Source organism: Sylvia atricapilla, chromosome 9 (assembly GCF_009819655.1).
Source record: "Sylvia atricapilla isolate bSylAtr1 chromosome 9, bSylAtr1.pri, whole genome shotgun sequence".
In the NCBI taxonomy this organism is placed as follows: domain Eukaryota; kingdom Metazoa; phylum Chordata; class Aves; order Passeriformes; family Sylviidae; genus Sylvia; species Sylvia atricapilla.
The window spans coordinates 1,115,025-1,138,817 of record NC_089148.1 but is presented as its reverse complement, the minus strand read 5'-3'; positions in this window follow the sequence as shown (position 1 = coordinate 1,138,817).

Genomic DNA, 23,793 nt, shown 5'->3' with positions numbered 1-23,793 from the left:
AATGATTTATGTCTACTACACTAAACATGAACGGTATCCTTCAGGCTCTGCCTATCAAAAGATCCCATTATTTTTATTGTAAGTATTTTATTAAAGGTACTGCCATATTTATATAGAGAAAGTCTATTCGTTATGTGTGTATGAATATTCCTAAATTTGAAACAGCTGGGAAATGAGAAAGAAAACGTTTCATTAGCTATGCTATATTTCTTTTGTATTAAGCAAGCATTTAGCACCATGTCATAAAAGACCTGTCAATCTGAAATATGTTTAATGATGTTTAACTGTTCTCTAGTCAGTGGCTGTACCTGCCAACCTACAGGGACACTCATCCATTGATAACATTTACACATATATGGCACGTGAATAGGACAGAAAATGGGTCTTTTGCCTTCTACACTTCCACATATCTGTTATGCGATTGATGCCATCCATCAAGGAATTTCAAAGGGCAATTGGTAAGAGAAAACATAAGACATTCATCTCAAGAGACCTGATTCTGTTTTATTAGATTCTGCCTCGGTTTTTCTTATGCTTTGAAGCAGAGGTACCAGCAAGGGATCAAGCAGTAAAAGCCTTTTAAAACTTCAGCCTCCTCTCCAGCTGGGTTTTGAATCAATTCTTTTTTCACTGGGCCAGCAGTTGTACTGTATGAGTGTAGAGCATTGCAGTATTAAAAACTTGATAAACCTTAGCTTGCCCTTTTTTATTCCAGGGAGATTTTACTGGACAACACAGAGGACAAAGCACCAGTGAGGTTACTAATGTCAGACTATCTGGTTTGTTTTGGTTTGAAGAATTTAAGGTGAGAATCTGGAAGAATATTCCAATATTTTACTCTTGAAGGTGGATTTTCCCCATGTTCTTTGAGATTCTCATGCACTAGTGACTGTGTCCATCTGCCCTGGGTAATTCTTAATGTGTACACTAGGATGAGAATAAATAATTCTATCCACTGGGTAAATCTGAGAATACTGTTACGAAATGCTTTTGAAGTTCATTTCTATGGAAGATCTAAACGAGACAGAAAATTTACAAGACCCTCACAAATTTGGAATAAGGCATTATAATTTTTCCTTCTTTCTCTTGTAAATCTCTCAGGTACTGCTAGAGAAAACAAGGCAGCCTGCAGTCCCAGAAGCTATTTACAGAAGAAATGTACTCTGTGGTTCTGACAATAACAAAAAAATGAAGCCACATATCTCAAAACAATTTAAGAAATCTGCTTTTGTGTACTGTGTCTAAGTATTAGAAGATGGAATCTTTCTAGTGTGCTTTGTAGGTGCTCTGAGGGTGTTTCTTTGCTTTCTCAGGAGGCAGCCTGGCCCCTGGAAGTGCAGGTGTGCTTTTTGCCCTGAGTGGTCCAGCCTCAGGTGCAATTAGTGCCTGGTTAATTGTCTGCACCTTGGGGTGCAAGGAGCCCCAGGCCTTCCTCATAAGGGTGAGGAACAGGGGCTGCTGTGACTGGGAGCTGGGGCTGTTCCTCCAGCCTGCAGTTCTTCACACAGACAGGTAAGTCTTTTTGTTGGCCATAAGGGAAGGGCTCAGTTTTAGTCCTAGTGAGGAATAATTCTCCACAGCTGTCAGGCTCCATTGGCTGCTCTGTCTTGGGGTGGTGATGCCCTCACAGCTGCAGGGGCTCAGCCTCTGCCTGCCACTGAATTTGCTCACCTCTTTGCAGTTCTTGGCTTTTCTCAGTGTGATGGTTCTTATGGTGTATATATATATATATGTATATATGTGTATATATATATACATATATATATGTATGTAGTATGTACATACATATGATTGCACTGTATAAAAATATAAATATACATATTTTTTCACACCCACCCATTGCTGTGGTTTGAAAACAAACCAAGTGAGAGGCTCTAAGTCAGAAATACAATTTATTGAGAAGAAAAGGAAAATAATAAAATAAAAGCAACAATACAAAAAAAAACCAAACCAAAAAACCAAACAAACCAAAAAAAAAAAAAAAAAACCACAACAAAAGGCAAACCACTGACAGAGTCAGAATACAACCTGATCAGGGTGATGGAAACAGTCCAGACGATGTGGTCTTCCTGAAGCAGTGGTCCCATAGAAAGGTCTGGTAGCTCCAGTCCTCTGAGAATCCAGTGGGTGAAGACTGCTTCTACAGTCCCAAATCCCAGCTTATATCCAGGTGAGAACGCTTGGCTCTTCCCCATGGGCGGAGCATCTCCCAATGGGATGATGAGTCATAGAGGAGGGCCTTGATGGCCCATTAAAGAGAGATAACTCCCAGGAGTGATCTATGAGTCATGCACTAGGCATTGATGGGCCATTAACTGAAGATGGTGATAGAATACATCCTAAACTACAGCCCAGGACACCCATATATACACATACACGCACAAATAGACTCTTGGGGTTTTGTAAATGTAGGGACAGTTTTCCTGTTTGATGCCAGCCCAAAGGCAGCTATCTCTCAGCCCCTGTGGGTGGAGTCCACAGTGCTGTGGTCCTCCTGTCAGCAGCACTGGCCTGCCTGAGCTTTTGGTGTGTCTTCATGTCCTTATTCTGGCACCACAATGGCTGTTGTGCCTGACCATGATCTCCTTGGTGGTTACTATTCCTGTCACTTCTGGGCTTTTTGTCCCAAATGGGTTGTCCCAGCAGATCACCTCCTCTGCTGTGTGTCAGGAGCTGCCCTGGAGAGCTGAATCCCAGGAGGTTAGTGGAACCCTTGCAAGTCCTTTCCTTGCAATTAACTCAGCTGTGTGCCAGGTTTCCATTAGAAAACAATAATTAGTAAGCTGAGGTAATGTAGGGTGCTGTAATATTTTCATAGTTTCTGATTTATTTTCCTCTGGAGGGGCGGTCCTATTGTGAAGGTAATTTCTGGCTGGAATGGCAGAAGCTGTGCCCCAGTGAAGTGATTTACCACAGCTACAGCCATGTGTGTAATGTGCTTCCAGCCCCTTTGTCACGTATGCTATGTGTCATGAAATATTATTGTTGAATGCTTAATATACCAGTGCACAGCAGGAGATAATATCACATTCATTACACTGGTGGTGTGTGTAAATCATGGCTTGGAAGCTGCAGCTGCTCAAGTTCATATGCTGCTGTGTATGCTGCTTTCAAGGGTATCAGGTGAGCTGCCTGCACTGCTCAGGTTAGTTGCTTTCCATAAAGATCAAGTATTTGCATAGTCCAGTTTTACTAAGGCTTCCCATGTTTGTACAGTACAAACTTATTGTAGAAAAACATAGTGTTAGGTTACTGTGAAGCTGAAAACAAGACTACTATTAAAATGCAGTTATGGGAACTCATGTGTTGGGGTGACTGTGAAGTGTGTGGTGGTGGTGGTCTTCCAACAAACTCTTCCAATGAGTTTGTTCTCACTGCTACAGCCCTCTGCTGCTGTATTTAGAAGTCTTTTTGTTCTAGTTGCTTTCTCCATAATCTGCATTTGACCTGCACTTCAAATTCTTGATGAACACTTTGTGTGCAGCTCTTCTTTTCCAACAGCAGTTTCTGGTTATTAGAATCTGGTTTTCCTACCAAAGGTGTTGAGATAAGCATCTCCTGCTGCAATTCCTTAGGTTCCTTTTTTGCATTTCCATTCCTTAAGACTTTGAACAAAGCTGGCTGCCCGTAAGCTGTGAGCTTCAAAATACCTTTATATCCCTCCTTCCTTTGTTTTACCCCTTCAAGAATCGCATTAATATTCCAAAATTTCTAGTACTTCTTTGATATTGAGTTTAGACTACTAAAAAGGGACAGATAATGGGATTTAGGTCTTAGCTAGTGTCTGCTAAAAAATCAGTGTGGAACTTTTGACTGGAGAAGGAGGAACGTTTTGGATGTGAGAGGGAAGTCAGGCCCTTTACTTAGTGCTCTGTTGCATTTGTTAGCTGATCTCAGGGATGTGCTAGAAATTGATACATGTGTCAGTTTGCTTCTTACAAGTGTTTCTGTTTTGTTACAACCACACAAGACTAGCATATTTAGAAGAATTTACGTGTATTATATGCATTTCACGTTTGTGCAGGGACGGTGTGGTACTCTACTCACAGCTTCCTCTTGCTAACACATATTAATGTGTTTTTACATGGGCTGTTACCCAAACAGAAAATTTCAGGTGTCCATTCCCAACCCTTGTGCTTAGCCCTGCAAATAGCAAACACTTGTGAGTCAGTGTTTGGTTAAATGTAGTCACCAGGTGTAATTTACAGTGCATGTAGACTTTCAGGAAAACCTTAATGTGAAAAGAAGGGGTGAAAGTTTCACACTTTGCAGCAGGAAAGATTTTGGCCATTCTGTGATTTGCGTGGTTATGCTTAGCCACTTCCCTTCATCTTCTTTGCCACTCATCTTCACCCTCATAGCTTCTGTTTTCTTGTGTTTTTTGTTTTGCTTTTTCTTTTTTGTCGTTCCCAAAAAGACATTTATGACACTTTTACAATTTATATGACCAAAACCTGACCTGGTCTGGTTTGTAGCTATCAGTGGCTCCTTTAGATAAAGGTTTAAAAAATAATGATGGCCTGTATGTACTATGAGAATTTTTTCTCTGTTGAAGTCCATGCAACCAGGGCCATTAACAACAAAACTATGTTTCTTTTCAGATTCAATAGGATCATATCTGAATTTTGCTATATCAAGTTTGCTTCTTTCAGAAATTTTTGTGCAATAAATCCCTAGAATTTAGATGGTATGAACTGTCAGACTCAGTGCAGATTTTTTTGTTGAGTCCATAAAACAATGTGTCATCATACTGGGGACAAAGTTAAGGCATTTATGTAGTCAGTATCAATGACATAATATATCCAAGTCAAACTTGAAGGTCCAAGAGCATCAGCAGTCAAGAGGAAGAGTAGGATGGGAACTGACTCCTCACTGTGTGTAGCTAAAGCTTCTCTTTAAGTGTTTAATAATAAACTCTACCCATTTCTATGAATTTGAACTCTTTTAACACACTGAAATAGAAGCTTCACGAATGTCAAAACTGAGCATCTTTGTAGGAGATAGTTCTTTGTTCTTGAACAAATAAAGGGTAAAACAAACCTTATAATGATTGTTCAGCATGGTCTGATTCAGACTCAGGGCAGTGATTTCTTTTGGCTGTTTTACAGTAATTTTTACAGTGTGTTCAAAGAAAAGCTGTCATGCTCTCTCTTGGAATTATTTGCAGTCAGAAAATGCTGGGACTCCTTTAAGGGTCCTATGGGATCCTTCAGGTAGACATTTGATTTCTCACTGTTACCTGTGGATTTCTTGATGATGCTTGTGAAACTCCTCCCTGAGAGAGGTCCTGTGCAATGGGTTAATGGCTTCTCAAAGTGACTTGTCTGCAGTCCCTGTGACTTTCCCTACAAAAGCAGGGTATGCATAACTACTGTACTAGCAAGGATAAATTTTGCAGAGTTTTTTTTTGGCCTCTCACGTGAACAGAACAGATGACAGCAGAACAGCCCGTTCTGCTCTTTTTTCAATGAATAATAAAGTGTTGAAGTTTTATACTCTTTAAAACAAATTCAGAAAAAAAAAAACTGGCATTAGAGGTTTCAAAAGTTAGAACTGGTTGTGATGTTCCAGATCTGAGCATGTGTAAGATATATGATGTACATGATGAGGTATTCTGATGTTTATTCTTATTTGTGGGGAGCTAGCCCTGGCTCTCCAGTATAAAGATTCATTGGTATTTTGTGCTTCGGATATTTGATGTTGTAAATGTTTGCCTTTGGCCTTAATTTCTGTAACCCTACATATCAACATGCCAATATGAGAGTCTTTTGCATATTGGAATTCACCTTGCTGCTTTGAAAATTATTTTTATGTAAAAATATTCTAACTTTTCTATGAAATGGGATTTTCTTACCCCACCCCATACTTAGGAAAATATACCTTGACAAGAATGCAAAACTATTGCTCCATGAAAGATTTTTATATTATTAATTATAAAATGAATGTTATTTCTTGCTGGTATAAACTACCAATTTAACTTTCCAATTCTAAACCCAAATGAACTGGGTGCCTTGAAGCCTTTTGTTCTGGACATTAGTTTTTTTTGGGTTTTTTTTACAGGATGGTGTTTGGTAATTTTGTGGAAATTTGTTTTAAACTACTTAGTTTTGGATTTTTCAAGACACAGACCGTCTCTTGTTTGTTGTGATATTTTTTGTTTCATCGAGTTTGCTTGCTTCCCAATTTCCCCTCCTTAGGTGAAAGTGTCTGTTTTCCACTGCTGATGTTTCATTCCAGCATCACTGATTACTGAAGTTATTTCATCTGTTAATATAATCTGTATCTATAATATCCTTCAGACTGGAACTGGCACCTCTGAATTTTTTTTTTGTCCTCCTGCTGATGACTTTGTTCTTGTAATGATGTTGCTTGATTTACTATTGTTAACTCTAATTCAGGCTTCAAACTCTATTTCAAATCTGTCTTCTTTTCTTTGAGCTCAGGAAATGGCTGTTTTGGGGAGTTTGTGTCTTTTTACAGAATAGGCTGTAAAATTAATATGCCTAACCTGTAATTAGTGCAGTGAAGTGAGTTTTTTAGGTATAGTGTTTCTAGAATTTTGTAAAATGTCATTTTGCTGAACATAAGTGTTGCTGTAGCGTGCTAAGAATTTACACTTGTGTAGAAAGAGTCAATCCAGGATGGCCTTGTGTGTCTAATTGCGAATGTTCATGCATGGAGAGAAAGGTCAGCTGTTCTTGTCTCATCAAAATGTAGTAGTGATATTGCACTGTTAATAAGTGGGTGCTACTAAACTGTGCCAGTAATAACAAAAAGATGAATGGTAATTTCTTGTGTAGAGCAAGCAGAGTAATTTGACTTGACTCTACTACATGTGTCTGTGTTAGCAGAATGCACTTCCTGAGGATAGCTGAGGATAACTGCAGATGTGCAGCTGCTGAGGAACAAACTTTCTTCAAGGATAGAAAAGCAAAACTAGAATTCCTGAGGGTGAAATACTCTTCCTCAGACAGTTTGTCTGATGTGTACAGAAAATACTGTTTACTCATTTAAGTTCCTTTCGCTTGGCATTGGAGGCAGCTTTATTTTCTTAATACTACTCTTGAGTTTAGAAAAAAAATTTTTTTAGAGAGTGCTTTTTTAATACCTGAGTGGTGCAGCATTAGAAGTATTGCACTTAAATAATACAAAAGCAAAGTTATGCTCATGCTTTTCTTCTCCCTAAATTCTTCTCTGCCTGCTTGAGTTCTGTTGAAAAATGTGCAAATTCGGCATATCTAAGATTTTTTAATTATAAGATTATCATAGAAGCAAGTCTGTTATTTAAGTGATAAAAATGTGATTCAATCATAATTTACTTAATATTTGAAAGAAAAGCCTCAGTGCTAGTGTGGAATTTAGCAAAAAATCTGTTATCTCAGTTTGAGAGCTGATGTCTTTTTTGCGAAGAGTGTACTTTAAAATGTTCATCTAGTGCTTAAAAACCTTCAGCTTTCCTGGCTTGTGAACTGCATGCTTTTGCTCTAAATACCCCAATATACATCCCCATAGAGCCACAGAATGGTTTGGGTTGTGATGGACCCTAAGGTCACCTAGCTCAAATGTGCCCCATGGTGAGCAGGGACACCTACCCGTGGATCCATGGGTCCCATCCAGCCTGGCCTTGAACACTTCAGGGATGGAACATCCATGGCTCCTCTGGGCAACCTGTGTCAGGGCCTCACCACCCTCACAGTAAAGAATTTCTCCCTGAAGTCCCATCTAGACCTACATCCACTCAGTTTAAGGTCATTTCCTCTTGTCCTATCACTGCATGTCCCTGTAAAAACCTCTTTCCAGGTCTCTTGTCTGTTCCCTTACTGAAAGGTGCTCTAAGCTTCTCCTAGGACACCTTGAGAGATCTTTTTTAATCCAGACTAAACAGTCCCATTTCTCTCAGTCTGTCATCTTAGGAGAGGTGCTTCAGCCCATTGTGAATCCCTTCGGCCTCCTCTGGCCTCTGGGGTTCCAGAGCTGGGAGCTCCACTCCAGGTGGGATCTCCTGATGGCCTTAGAGGTCTTCTCCAGCCTTAGTGATTCTGTGGTTCTCTTGTTCAACGTGACAAAGAAGAAAGATATCACTGCTGGGAAGACAATGGCCGTGGAAAGGGAGGACATGTTTTAGATGAATACTGTGGAGGCCCCCAAAGACTATGCAGAGGGAGCAACGCTCCTGGCTCTCCCATGGAGGGTGTCTAGCCCTTGAATTTCCCTAACCTAGTTATCTAACCCCTTGTTATTTGAAGTTAGCAGTTAAAGTTACTTCCTGATATGTTAATTACCTTACCCCTGATTGGTTGTTGTGTCTTCCCCTCAGTTCTGTATCCTGATTGGTTCTTTTTGGATCCCTTCTCCGATTGGCTCAGTTCTGTATCCTGATTGGTTCTTTTTGGATCCCTTCTCCTATTGGCTAACTTTTCAATCTGTGTCCCTATTGGTTGCTTTAGTAAACCCCACCCCCTGAGTTAAGAATAAAAATCCGGCTCCCAAGACCTTTGGGAGTCTTAGAGAGTTGTCGGAGAATAAAGAAGGCTCCTGAAAAAGACCCCCGGCTCCTGTGGTTTCTCCTGCACCGCCTGCATAAACCCCTGCCTGGAAGGAAGCTGCTTTGGCAGCCACAGCCTGGCGAGAGCTGACAGGCCTGATCACTTCTGCGATCTCACAACTGAGCTGGTCACTCTAGACGAGTGCCTGTGCTGCCTGGGTCGAGGCCGTCTCTAATGGATGACTCACTTGGGAAGGTCACGGGACCCAGAAGACCCCCGCCAGGGAACTGGGTGGTCAGCGACAGAATACAAATGAGCACTTACTGTAAACCAGGGGTCTCAGCTGTTCTGTGCTTGGTAGGCATTTCTAAAACACCAGAATGAAGTAACTTTGTCACAGAGTCGTTGTTGGAATTAGGATGAGAAGGCTGAAAATAATTTTGAGTGCTAAAAATTGCTTAATACGGTAATTTTAGTGTTTCCAGTGCTTATGTTTGTCATATCTACAAGGAATTAGACTGAGTAAGAAATTTAAATCAAGAGTTTCCAAAACACAAGGGCAAGGCTGAGAACTGCCAGAAATTTGGAGGGAGTCACATCCTAGGACAGTCCTGATGACATTTTTGGGGATGGAAATAGAGCTGAAAGTGGTTGTTTAGGGACGGATGACAGAGCTGGTCCAGGACAGAAAGATCAGACAGAATTACTTAAGAGTGTAAAAATTTTAATTGCCAGGGGAAGCAGCACTGTTTCTCTAGGTAATTGCTCTTTAGTCACTAAGCAGTCTTACCAATTATCCTGTACCAGGGGGATGCACATTGCTTTCTTTTTTGTTTGTTTGTCTTTAGACTTAGGTGAAGGTACTAACAGCAGAGAAAACCTGTTTGTTGGAAACAATAATACTCTTTCCTCGTGGCCTTCCTTCATCAATGCTTCACACCCCCCATACCTCACACCTTTTTAAAACTATTGCTTTTTCATCAGCTTTTCATAATTTGTGGTACAGTGGACAATGAACAACTCAAATTCCCATCCATGAGACTGGGTTAGATCAGCTGATGAACAGAAGTTGCTTGCTCAGCATTTCAATTTAGAAGTGTCATTGGCACCAAGATAGTGTGAATATACTTGAAAAACTCAAGGTCTGGTGTATTATTTAGTTTTCCTTAGCCTTCAAAGTGTTAGAATTTTACATGCACAAAACCCTTGTCTAAACAAATGTCCTGTGCTTGCAACATGATGTGAAAAAGATGATTGGCAAAAGTCATTTACCTTTTAATCTGAGGACTAGTTTGGGAAAGTAAGAAGTGTTATTCACTGTCAGTATTTATTAATTTTTAAATGCACTAGGGGTGATTATTTTCCTCTCAGTGGATATTAAGGGAGAATAAGTGGCAAGTAAGAGAAAGTAAAATATTTGTGTGGAAAGAAGCCAAAAGTGTGTGTCTATTTATCATCTTTAGCCTTCTGCTCTGCAAGGCTACCTGTTCTTGCCTTTTCTGCAGAGAGTAAACCTGTGTCACTTTAGGGGTCTGTCTGAGGCTCTTGCAGGATAGTTCTAATAGCAGGATTTCTTTTTTTCCCTGAGTAATTGCTGTAGCTTTTCACTAGTTCTACAGTTACAAAGGAAACACCATATTGTGTACTGGGAAAGCATACCATGTTTATAAAAGTATAATGTAATAACTTCAAAGTTATCTTTTGATGTCCTTGGGATTTTCTTTTATCATGTTTTCTTATTCTTTGTGCTGGAAATTCTACAGTATGTCTTTCAAAGACATTTTATATCATAATTCTCTTCTGTTAAGAGAGATATTTGAGCTCATTTATAGTTGGGTGACAATCAGCAGTCAGTGAACATGGTAATGACACTAACCCAATGTCACTACAGATATCATTCTTGTAGACTCTTATGAGAGACAGGCAGAGCCTTTAAAAGTGTTTTACAAATAATAATTTAGTTTATGCTGTAAATAAATGGATAGCAACAGTTGAGGTTGTAATAAATAATGAAAAAAAAAACCACTGTTACAGAATTCTGTATCATCTGGTAATATTTTGCTGCAGTTATGTGCTGTAATATTGGCACTTTTTCACTTTTGAGGGTTCGTTATTTTAGGTCAAAGATCATGTCACTCTGTCTCAGCCAGTGGTTAGCCAGTCAATTTTTTACAGCAAAAAATGATTACCCACACCAGAGGTCATGAGTACAGAAGTATTATAGATCACGTTGCCCTGTCCTCATCAATTGAACTATATTAGACAATTCAAGATTGTAATAATGCTTAAGGATGTAAAGAAAGTATAATTTTGGACTTAAGCTACATAAATGGGATGGATTATTCTGTGTTTAATTCAAGGAATATCAAGAATGTGTAAGGGGCCTGCCACAGTGCCCTTCTGTAGACTGCAATTGCACAAAGGTATTGGCCAAAGACTGATAGTCCTGCCAATACATCAGTTTGTTACCACTGAAACTCCTCTTAATCTGCACTGGCAGGAATCAGGGGGATTTGACCCATGTTTCTTGGCTGTTTAAGGAGTCAGCTACTCTGATGCACTCAGCTACGCTGATGCTGATGCACAATAAGGACTACTATCGTATTTTGTTCTAATATTCCTCGAAATATTGTAAGGATATTGATTGTTTTCATTGTTCTCATCTTTAAGAACCAGGTTTCAATAAGTTTCAAAGAGCTCTCTAAATTGTCTCATCTTCTTACATGGGCAAGCTTTGTAGCACTTTGTTACTTGACTTTTGTGCAATAGAAGTCTTGTAAAGAATACAAAAATAGAGGTTTCGTTTTTAAGAATATTCACTTTTTTCAAGATCCTTTGTTTCACTGCTTCAGTACAGTCTATGCAGCACTGTTTATCTCTTGCAGCTGACTCTTACAGATAGCTTGCTGCAGACATGTGTAGATTATCTAAGCCTTTCCCTCCTAGCATTTTCATAGAGCTTTTTTTGTCAGTGCAAAGTCTGACTTGGATTCAAATCTAGTAATTACCAGAGTCAAGAAAGTCATCAGCTAACTGTCAGTTTTACATATGTGTTTGCTGAGGCTCACTTTCAAAATGAAAATCACATTCTTTCCCAGATATCCTGCCTGATAGTAATTTGCAGAGAGTTAAAAATAGATGCCCTGTTTAGAAATGAAGTAGCTCCAATGTCTGTCTTGGCTTTACAGACCAACATGCACATGAAGATTCTTTATGCAGACAGAACAATTTGAGTACATGTCACTTCTTTTGAATGGGTAAATTAAAAAAAAATCTAATTAGTTATAACCACCATATTTTTTTTTCTTAAAATACTTGTAATTCATATCTTAAACAGTGCTGGCTCCAAACCCTTGCCCAGTTTGCTTTTACCCAGTGATCCACTTAATTATTTTGCTTTGACAGGTGTTTTCTCCCAGTGTGTACTTTAAATAAAACCTGTAGCATGTAGTCTTCCTTATATCTGAAGTATCTTTGCTGACAATCTTTGAGATGTTGTTTATTTTATCCTCTCCTTTCCCCTGAAAGATGATACCAAGGAAAATGAAAGGTGATGCCAACTTTGGCTATTCATGGGTTAGCTTTTCATGGGATGTTGGAAGTGTGCATAAGGAGGTAACAAACCAAATGGCCAAGCTGCCATTTACCATGTTCTTTGCTGCCAGCTGTGTCTCTGGGTTTCTGTACCCATAAGAAAAAGCAGAGGTCTCTTAATCACTCCCCAACACATACTTCATGTGGAAGCAATGGATAAGTCTGCTGAAATAATTATAGGCATGTATCTTAAAATGTAATTGAATTGTATGAGAAATATATTAAAGGGGAATCATTGTTTGTGGAATCAGCAACAGTCTTAAACCTAAATCTACCATAATGTAGAATAGCCCAGATTTCTTGATCTAGGTTTACTTCAACATGGCCTGGAGGTAAAGTAATAATTGTGAATCCATCTATTTTTGGGGAGGGTAATGTCATATTCCCTTGAAATGATGTAACTTTCTTCTATAACTGCAATTTTACTATAAGCAGATATTATTTGTCTATCATTTGTTCTCCTTCCTCCTGTGAATTCAGCATGTGAAGACTCTGAATCTACCTGCAAGAAATCCCAATATAGATAAGACTTTTTTCCTTGTTAAAGTATTCAGCCATTGTTCTTCCTTTAGTTAGTTGTGGTGGGTTATGGGATGTTTTGGTACTGTGAAGGATTGCAGCATATCTTCAGACCACCAAAGAAATTGGATAATTCAATTAACAATGAGTGCTTTTGGTCGCTTGGATTATTCAGATCTTTTGCTTACTGTACAGTTGTAAACATAAAAGCTTCTAAACCTGACATTCCTACAAAAAATGGTCTGGTCTAAGTAATATTTTCAAGAATTGTAGATGATTCTTTTCTGTTCTGATTTTTGGTTTGGTTTTTTTTTTTTCAAAGCGTTAAAACGTAATGGTGCAGGCAAACGGAGAGTATGCTGGCATGTACGTAAGGAACCCATTTACTGAGTCACTGTCATTTTAACAGCAGGGACCTTGACTCCCTGAGGTGTTTCTAAAGCATTTCAGGCTCACTGAGTCAGGACTAAATAACACCCAGCTGGGTAAGAACAAATACCTGTCAGATAATCCAGCTAATAGCTGGTTTAGTTATCAGTGCCCTTCCCTACCTGCGTCCTCTTTCCTGCCTTTCTAAATGTATGATGCATTTCCTACAGCATCATGTTTCAAAGCTTCAATAACCCCATAATGGCAGCTGATGGAGACCTTTTATATGTTGATTCCTTTTTTCCTCCATTTTGGAAAGATGGCAAAAGTTTGCATGATGACATCTTGATTAGAATGTCTCTTTTTGTGTTCAGATGTATTTCAGCTGGGTTTCCCCCTCTTTGGAAGTGTTAGTCACTGTTAGTAATTGCTTCTGGAATCCATGCAATCTTTCTCCCCAGTGAGAACACAACTCTGCAGACTGAGTTCTCCTGCGAGTGGGCTGGATTCCTAAATACAGCTTTACATTGTTACCTTTGGGGTCAGTGATGCAAAGGCTGGCAAGGGGAAGCTGTAGGATATGAGCATCACCAGACTTCCAAGCCTACATTTGTCATTCTAGTGACTCTGTATCCTTGCCCTGGAAACTAGCCTTGCAGTTTATGATCAGCTTCTTTTTACAGTTGTTCCAAGTATGTTTCCTTGTTCTCTAGATATACAGGCAGCTCTAATTCTGGTACTTGCTAAATATTGGGTTAGTTTGTAATCTTCCTGCTGTCCTAGAATAGTTCTGTATGATGCATATTTCTATTTTAATTCACTATATTTTACTTCCTGCTCTATCTGGGTGCAACATGGTACTGCCAGCTTTGACAGTTTGATCTTCAGTGTTGCTGTATACCTCATCATTCTGAGCTAATCCGATTGCTTAATTATCTGAATATTATTAACCTCATGAATTCACATAGAGGTTTTCATTTACAGACCGTCCAGTGTAAGTGCACTTTGGAAATCTGGCTTAACTAACTATTTTCAGTCTTTCTAATCAAAATTTTATCTAAGCTGAAAATCCGTGGAGGTTCAGTCTGAGTCAAATGAACACAGTTAATGCTTAGGCCTGACAATTTCTCTGCTCTGTTGTGCAAACATGCGGTGTGCACTCCTTGAATTTGGTGTCTGGTTTGCAGTGCAGGAAGTGGCTTTGAGAAGACCACAGCAAACACATGCAGGCACTGAAGGGAAGGAACACCTTGCTGTGATGCTGTAGAAATACTCTGGGAAGTGAGAAGGTGGCATTAATGGGTTCCAAGAGAATGATCAAACCATATTGCTGTGCTGGCAGGAAGGAGATGGCAGTAGGGAGAGCTGATGGTGGGTGTAAGTAGAAGGCATCACATGACACTTGACAGAGTGGCAGGCATATGTTGTAGCTGATGGAAGCAGGGAGAGGAAAAAGCAGTCAGGAACCCATTGTGTGCACATCATCTGCTGTGATGCTGCTCTGAAGTGCCTTGTACACCTTCTCTGTAACTTTTCTGTTGTAGCTTCTATCAGTTTCCCATCACAAGTGGTGTTTTCCCTTTGTTGGTGCCTTTCAGTCCTTCAGTCCCAACAAGTGTTCTGCGACCTGGCCTCTTCACAGCTCAGTTCAATCAGGAGTTCTGCTAATCCTGTTCTTCTCTAATGCTTGTTGGTTATGTCCCAGCTCCTCAGAGGGCTTTAGCTGGGTTCTCTCCCATATTTCTTCCTTTAAATGCATGTCAGTAAGTGTTTCTGTGGAGTTGTGCTTTGCTTATTGAAATCTCTCTTTGAATTTAAATCTCCCTGAGAGACTTATTCTGTAACAGCAATAATGCAGGAGAGAATAAATATGTCTCTGCAAACTGAAATTTGATAGGAAATCCCTTGGGAAAATGTCTTATTAGTGCTTTCAGAATATAATTTTTCCTTACTGCGACGGAACTGTGAACTTGGAATTGGAAACAGAAACCGAGTTTGTAGAACCTGGAAATTTCATTCCTTAAATCATACTGACAAAGGAAGCAAGACTCAGCTTTCTGGGAGACAGTATTGGGAGCAGCTGCAAGCTATTATTAACAAAACGGCCTAAAATAATTATTAATAAAAGAGCCTGTTGGAAATAAAGCTGAAAGGGCAAGTGACTTTAATTTCCAGGATCAGGGGGAGTCTAATTGGGTAGTTTGGGCAAATCAGGCCAACAGTTGTGCCTGTGATCATCTGTATGTAATCTGCAGACAATGTGATGCTTTGGAGTTTGAATATTTTCCTCTGCTGGTATTAAAGAAATAAAAATTCATCTTGTAAGGGGAGGTCCAGGATGGCTGATTAGGTGCAACAGGATGCTGTACCTCACTCTCCTCCAAGTCACATTCTAATAGTATCAGCATATTAGGAGCTATGAGCTTCAGCATCGTGGAATTTGGATGAAATATCTCTGACAGACAATCTGACAGACAAGGTGACAGCTAATAAACACCCAATGCCAGGACAAGTCACCTGGCATCTGCTGGGGCTGGCTGGGTGTGCATGTGAACATTGACTCACATGTTAAGAGCCCCTACTGATGCAAACATACTTGTATTGCTGTTGATATGAAAATAAAAGAGTTCATGTTGCAGAAGACAGTTTGTATTTAGCATGTGAATACCTTGAACTCTCCTCAGTGGTACAAACTGAAGATATCTTCACTCCTGGAAAGCTACTAGTTAGAGACATGATGCACAAAGTGAGACATGAGGTTAATCTGGATCAAGGCTCTGGGCTCATGTATTCACGGTGCTTAGTGAGATGCAATTTTTAATTTTGTTTTTTTAAACATTTTCTGATATATTCTCTGTGACACATCCCCATTGATTTGTCACTTGCCATCTTCAGGACTTAGAGATATATAGTGAATCTTAGGAAAACAGCGTTGGAAGATGTCACTTAGATCAAATTTGATATTTCAGCAGTTAGTAATGCTCTATCTCAATTTCATTTCCAAGTAAGAGGCTAATGCTCTATCTCAATTTCATTTCCAAGTAAGACGCTGGTGCATTGGCTACAGGCCACAGCTCCTTCAGGGTTGTGGCTCTGCTTTAGTCATGTGTAACTTGGTTAAGTTGTTGAGCTCTAGAAACAAAGAGCAGGATTGTGAAGAGGTGCACAGCTCTTACTTACATAATAAACCTGCAGAAAATCCAGAGAACACCACCAGGGTTTGTGCACGGGGAGGGGTTTGGCTTCCTCAGTGCAGTGCCAGAAGGTGTCCCACAGTGAAATGGGAATTGTGTTGTGCTGTGCTTCGGGGGTGGTCAGGAGAAACAGAGACATTTCCCTGCTGATACAGCTGCTTTACACAAGAGTTTAATATAGTAGAGGTGTCCTATCTGTTCCAGGGTAGTGTTGCATCATCATGCCCTCTTTGACCTTTGCTATGCAGTAGCATAATTTTTCTTTTGTTTTGTCTTCTGGAGACATTGGATTTTCTTGTTTTGCCACAAAGGGTTGCGTGGATTTATGATATGTTGGGGGAAAGAAGGCAGGTGAATAATTTCAGTTTGTGATTCCTTTGTCATTACGAATATGAGTTTGTGTTGGTTTAGTTAAGTGTGATGGTTCAAGGGGAAGGTGAGTCTGTAGTGACTGGTCTGCAGTGGGGTTGAAACCCATGTACATGGCTCTCATTTCACCCTCTATTGCTATTTGCCACGGAATAGCTTTGAAACCTTCAATATCTTTTGGTACATTTTGTAATCATACATCAAAGTCTACTTCCAGCTGTGCTAAGTAATACTTTGTTTTATCCAAATAAGAATCAGGTTTATTCATTGCCCTTATTCTATATTCTTTCTTGACCTCTTTGAATTTTAGTCAGAAGCAGAATTATTTCTACATGCTGGTAATACTGTTGTCATTTTGCCATTCACTTATTATTTTTACTAAAAAACTGAAACACCTGAAACTGAATCCTTTGTACTAATTTTCATTTTAAAGCCTTGAAATATTCCCTCAGGTCTCGGCAGATAACTTGTAAAATGTTTATCTTGCAGAATGATTGCTTACAAAACGAAGACTAAGGGCTGGGTTTGGGGGTCAGCTGCTGCATGGGAACACAGTTGGGCTCACAGGAATCCTCCACAGCCCTGCTAAAGCTCTTCTGGGGGCACAGAGCCCAGGATGCCATAGTTTGCAATATTATGAAGGGTTTTTCAGGTTTGCAAAATAAGTGCAAGTGCCCAATAGCACTGGTGAACTGACTGTGCCCTGTATGCCTTTGATGAAGCTGGTTGGGTTGTTGGCAGGTGTCTTGGAAACTCATTCCAATGTAACTGAGCATAAGCCTTCCTAGAACTCCCTGTGTCTCTGCAGTGTCCATTCAGGAGCTGAAATTAGTTCTAGTTCTTGCCTTGGATTCCCTGCAGATCTTTAAAATTTTTAGGCTTTCTCATTTCTAAGCATTGATAAATTAGACTTTTGATACTACAGAACTAGTTTTATATGCAATAGGCTTTGATAATTGTTTTTGGAATTTTTTTCATCTTTGCAGTGGAAGGCTATTTGGTGTTGCTGCTGATGAGCTCTAAGCAGCAGCCAAGAATAGTAAGTTTGGAGAAACTACTTGGTGGCTCAGTACCTGACACTGCAGACATATTGCCAGGCAGTGTGCTGTGAAATATTTGGGTGTTTCTGAGAGTTTTCCCACTTACCATAGAGGGCCGCACACAGCAGTTGTGTTGTGGAGCTGCCCTGGGCTTGTGTTGGCTGGGGCTGGTTTGCTGTGTCCAGTGGCCAAGTGCCTGTGGCCTTTTGGGGTTGCTGTGGCACAGGAGGAGGTGACATGTGGGTGCCTGCCTGGCTGTGCCTGGGATCCAGGGGGAAGGAAGCAGAGTATGGCAAGAAAAATCTGTGAAAACAACCTTCATGTGTTTGAAACTGAGCAGGAAGGGCTGTTCCCCACTGGATCCTGCTTAGGCCATTGGAAATGGCCAGCTGGGATGGGAATGTGTGAGGTTGTCCTTGTAGAACACACATACCTGTATGGGGTCTTTTACTAAACAGGGAGGAGTATAACACTATCTGAAAGCTGTTCACTTTTACCCACAATAGGCTTTTGATTAACTTTAGAAACTCCTCTCTATTGAGGAATGTTGAGGAAATGAACTACTCACAGTGTTCACTCTTTGCATTTATCTAGTCTTCTGGTACAACAACCAATAGGTTAATTGCATTATTTCATCTGATTAATGACCTAATAATTTTCTAGTTTCTTTAGAGATGAGTTTTCCATGTAACAATTTTTTTACCCTTCTTTTGTGAAATAAACTTGCTGTAGTTTAAATTTTCTCAAATATCTTTTTTTGACATCTAATAGTTATTAGAAGTTATCAGTTCTATGTTGTTCTTTCACAGGCTTAATTGTGAAATATGTTTGTACAATACTGAACACTTCATCATTCATTAAAACTTTTTAGCATTATATACATGTTTTTAAAATATTTTTTTTATTTTATGTACTATCATGAAGGCATAGATCTGTGGGAGGAATTTCAGCATTTTGAACTAAATCTTCCTTAACCCCAAACCCCAAATGAGTTCTTGAAGGATTTTGGGATTTGGATTATCAGAATACAAAAGGATGAAAGACAGAGTGACAAATACTAAGGATAATAACAAAGAAGTGCCATTTTAGCTTTTTAATTCATGCCTGGTTTTAGGTACTTTATACATGCTGCTGTGAAACAGATACTACTTATTGTATAATAATAAGCATATTAAAAGAAAGACTCAAGCAATTCTTTTCCTATCTATTGAAACATTTAAAGATGTGCACAATATTAACTATTGACATAAGAATTTTAAGTGAGCTGCTGTGCTAGAAAATTACAAAAGAAACAATTCTCAAAGCTCTGCTCGTGTATTCCTTCTGAGAGGCTCAACATTCATTTGCAAATTCAGCTTGGCCAGAGCTCTGTCTTGGTAGGAAAATGTGGGCCCAATGTGGGGCTACTGCAGGGAAACTTCTTCAGTTCATGTATGAGTAAATTATGCAAACCAGTTTTGTGAAGACAAGATTTCTGTGTTGGGCTTGTCGTCTGAAAACAAATGAGCAGAAAACAAACAAGTGTTTTCTGATTAACTGTCTGCACTTCAGTATATGCTCCATATTCTTTGGATTTGAAAAGCTTTGCAGTGACTGTGTTCCTACTCCCCAGTGAGTGGCAGACCTCCTGGTGTTTGTGTTGGTTGCTGTTTATATTTCCTTTCTATTTTAGTTTGGACAATGCATGTCAGTCTTTCTTCATTCGTTATTCCACAGCTTTCTCTTAAGAATGAGAATCAGGATCTAAAGAAATGGGAGGATGAGATTTAGTACCTCCCACGTGTTTACTACCTGGAAGGTGTGCAGTCTGGGGAGCTGGGCTGACAGGGACGTGGTGGGTTTGAAAAGAAGGGCAGAGTGCAGCTGGACAGGAGCAATGCCATGGGCCAGGAGCTGCAGGGAGCTGTGACACTGGGAGCACTGGGCAGGAGCAATGCCATGGGCCAGGAGCTGCAGGGAGCTGTGACACTGGGAGCACTGGGCAGGAGCAATGCCATGGGCCAGGAGCTGCAGGGAGCTGTGACACTGGGAGCACTGGGCAGGAGCAATGCCATGGGCCAGGAGCTGCAGGGAGCTGTGACACTGGGAGCACTGGGCAGGAGCAATGCCATGGGCCAGGAGCTGCAGGGAGCTGTGACACTGGGAGCACTGGGCAGGAGCAATGCCATGGGCCAGGAGCTGCAGGGAGCTGTGACACTGGGAGCACTGGGCAGGAGCAATGCCATGGGCCAGGAGCTGCAGGGAGCTGTGACACTGGGAGCACTGGGCACAGAAGGACCCCAGAGGCACCAAGCTGAACGCCAGTCTGTGCCATGCACTTGCTGCAAAGGTGGGTGGGGTCCTGGGCTGCATTATCCCAAGGATTGCCAGCAGGTCAGGAAAAGAGATCCTTTTCCTCTCTCCAGCACTGCTGAGGCCACACCTGGAGCACTATTCCCATTCTGGGCTTTTCAGTACAAGAGAAAGATACTGGACACACTGGAGAGTCCAGTGAAGGGTCACAGTGATGGTGAAGGGGCTGGAGCACCTCGGTGTAAGGAGGGCTGATAAAAGCTGGTATTATTGACCTTCAAGGAGAGAAGGCTCAGGGGGATCTTATCAATCTATACCAATACCTGAGAGGAGGCTGCAAATGCAAAGTGGTGCCTGCTAACAGGATTAGAGGAAATGGGCACAAAATGGAACATCTGGTTCCATCTGAACATTTGGAAAAACTTTTTTTCACTGGTGAGGGTGACTGAATGTTTGGCAGGCTGCTCAGGAGAGTCTGCAGGGTCTCCATCCATGCAGATGCTCCATAGCCCCTCCAGATAGAGCTGTGGACAACCTGCTCTTAGGTGACTCTGGGGAGGGTGATTTGATCAGATGACCTCCAGAGGATCCCTTCCCACCTCATGGGGCCATGAGATTAGGAAATGTGAATCTGGTATCAAGACTGTTGTAGAGTAAATGGTAGGCAGAGTTTTCTACTCTTATTTAATTTCTGGAAATAGGTAACAGGTTTGCTAAATGTTCTAATCAAATGTTATTTGGCATTCAAATTAAAAGTTGGTGATAAATTTCTGTAAGGATTATTAATGCTCAGCATGTGTATCCTATTATGCTTCCAGCTGCATAACATATTTTAGCTTTTAAACATGCTCTATGTGCTGCAAAAACATGACTTTCTTGGATGAGTTTGATGATGTCTGAGCCTCCAGATGATAGCAATGATTCCAAGTCCCTCAGGGGCAGTTATGCAAGTCTTATTAGCTGTGAGCAGTAATAAATACTCTTAATGCATGCAACCAGCTGGAATCCTGAAAAAAATCATTCAGGGTATTCCTGCCTTAAGCTGATAAGAGTGATTGCAATTCCTTTATGTATGTGTCAGATTTAGTTTAAATAAATTGATATTATGTTAGTCACAGCACTGGGAGTTCTCCACAGGATGAAGGACCCTTAAAAATATTTGGACTCTTACTCTGTGGTGGGAGCTGTTGTGATTACAGTGGTAGCAGGAGTGCAGCTGGCAGGAGTAGTTAACATGAACTCTAATAGAGGAGATTTGCTGCAGCAGCACCTTCTTCTCTAGACTGTGCATGTTGTGTTTCCAGTCACCTTGGACTCCAGGATGTGCTCTCTGATGGTTTAACATGAAACCACTCAGGATTAGTCTAGTGGAGCTTAGAAAGTGCAAGAGACAAAATTGGTAAACAAACTGCAAGAAAGAGCTTTAGGAGACAAACTCTGCAAGGAGCTTGAATGCATGAGAGAATCCCTGTGTGACTTCCTGTTCCAGTTGTCACCACTTTGTCAAGAACTACACCTGAGTCTTTCTTAATTTATGTATATTTCTTAGATAGAAAGATACAAAGGGTAAAATATGGTAGTAGTTTCAAGGCTCTTCAGCTTTCCAGCTCTTTTGAGGAGTCATGGAAGTAGATAGCAAAAACTCTGTGGAGCGGGGAGTAGTAGATTTCAAGTTAGCTGCAAGTGTCTTAATAATACAAAGCAAACCTGAAAGTCTCCTTTAGTTGCTATTTTTGGTTCAATGTATTCAACCTCAAGATGCATTCAATCAAGGCAAGATTTTAGAACACTGAGCAAAATTATAGCATTTGTGTATTTATTTTGTCAAAAGGTTTCAGCTGGTGTTAAATTTTGGCGGTAAAGAGTGCATTATTAGAGCTTCACATTATGCCTAATTAAATATTTATGTTAACGTTAGAGTTGATGTAACTATATAAAAGTAACAATTGAAAACAGTCTTTCTCTGACTTAGTAAATGCCTACCAAGGGAGCATCCATGGGGAAGAAGGGAAGTTAGAATTCCATCCACTAAATAAGACTTTTTTCCTTTATCCTATGATGATAAGACTGAAGGGGGTAAAGACAGGACTTTTGCCATTAGTGTAGACTTGTATTGTCCTGAGCAGGGTCCCAGGAAGCAGAGTGGAATAAAATGTGTAAAGTTCCCACATGGGAGATGTTTCCCCAGCTCTGCTTAGGGGTAGCTGAGACTGTCAAACCTTTAACCCTGGGTGATATGGGAATATACATAGGATCAGAGGATTAACTGATGCTAGAAAGATTGTTTTAAAATAATTTATCTGTATTTTTAGAGAGACTTTTTAATATGCATATTGGCAAAGTGGTTGCTTCAAGTCCTGTAATGAGTGCTGTTTGGACTATTTGACTGAAAAAAACACTTTTGAAGTACCAGCATATTCCTGGGTCTATTTAAAGGATGCATTTTCTTTTGCAAGGCTCTGAGTACCAAAGTGCAAAAGACATGTGACAATGGAAAGTTATTCATGGCCTGAACTGAGTGAAGCTTAGTAGTTATGACTAACACTTTCAGCATTTCCAAAGGTCTGTGAAATAGCTCACCCTTCCCTGCCTTCATATAAATTTTTAAATTTTTATAGTTATTTTCCATTCAGATTGGGAAATAAAAGCTGTTATGCCATTTGTTTTTAATTATTTTAAAAAGAAAAAAAAATACTGTGAGCGATTTATAAGGAAATTAATTTATAGCAGTTGACACATTTTGTGTCAATGAGTACTTTTAATGTTATTAGAAGTGGTTAGTTTATCTTGACAGTGGTAACATACTCAGTATGAATATGCAACACTGCCAAGTAACAAATGCATTGCTTTGCCATGTTGCCAACTTTTAATTTCAAGCTTTCAGTGGGCACTAATCCTTCCTTTCCCAGCAGTGTGACTAAAGAAAAGTTATGAACATCTGTGTGGGAAATCTAACGTGAGGATGCTCAGGTCCTGATGCAGTATGACATGGAAATATGCGCCTGTAGGACTGCACAGCAACAATCACTTTGTGATTATGCTAATGTGATGTATTAAACTTTCATGAATTGGTGTTTAGCTGAAGACATAGCACTATTAAACAAGAATTGGAAACTAAGCAGTCAAGTACTGCATTAGCATCAGCTGGACAACTTGCAAGCTCTCTCTTCTACTAACAGATTGCTGAGAGAGACTTGAAAACTTTGTAAAGCTCATTATTTAAAAAATGGATTGAAATTCTGTCACTCCTTATTTCGTCTCCCTGTTTTGCTCTGAGCAGCACCTTCCAGTCATGGCTTCCAGTATAGTTTGCAAATGACAGCAGAACAGCAGCGGCAATCTCTTAAACTACTTTAACCTTTACAACAGTGTGTTTGTTTGGAGAAGGCAGCCATTCCATTTCTCTGGTGCTCACAGAATATTAAGGTTGCAGCAGAGGAAACAAAAGGAATGGCCAGCAACTAGATTTTGAAAATTTTGAAAAGGTCAATATAGCATGGTTTAGGACTGTCTGTATGCTTTCTTCTCAGCAGGTGACAACTGACCAAATACCAATAAACTATAAGCTATATATACATTTTTAAATCTCAATAAAAAAGTATCTCAAAAGTCAGCTTAACTGGAACTGTTTGTTAGGTTTTCAGTTCTTGATACCCAGAAGTTATTAAATTTAATCAAGTAATTTTGATTTCTTTACTGCTGTAGGGTTTGCTGTCACTTCATTCTCTTTGCACATGCATGTGTTTACATGGCAGATGTGGTATTGCAGGAAACAATTTTGGGGATTGCTTTTAAGATTCTGCATGGAGTTAAATTCAGCATAGACTTACACCTTCTGTTTTACAAAGCATTGATTCTCAGAACAGCAAATCACCAGCAGGCTGTTTGCCCATTCAAATACTGGGCTTCAGTTAGACATGCTGACCCATA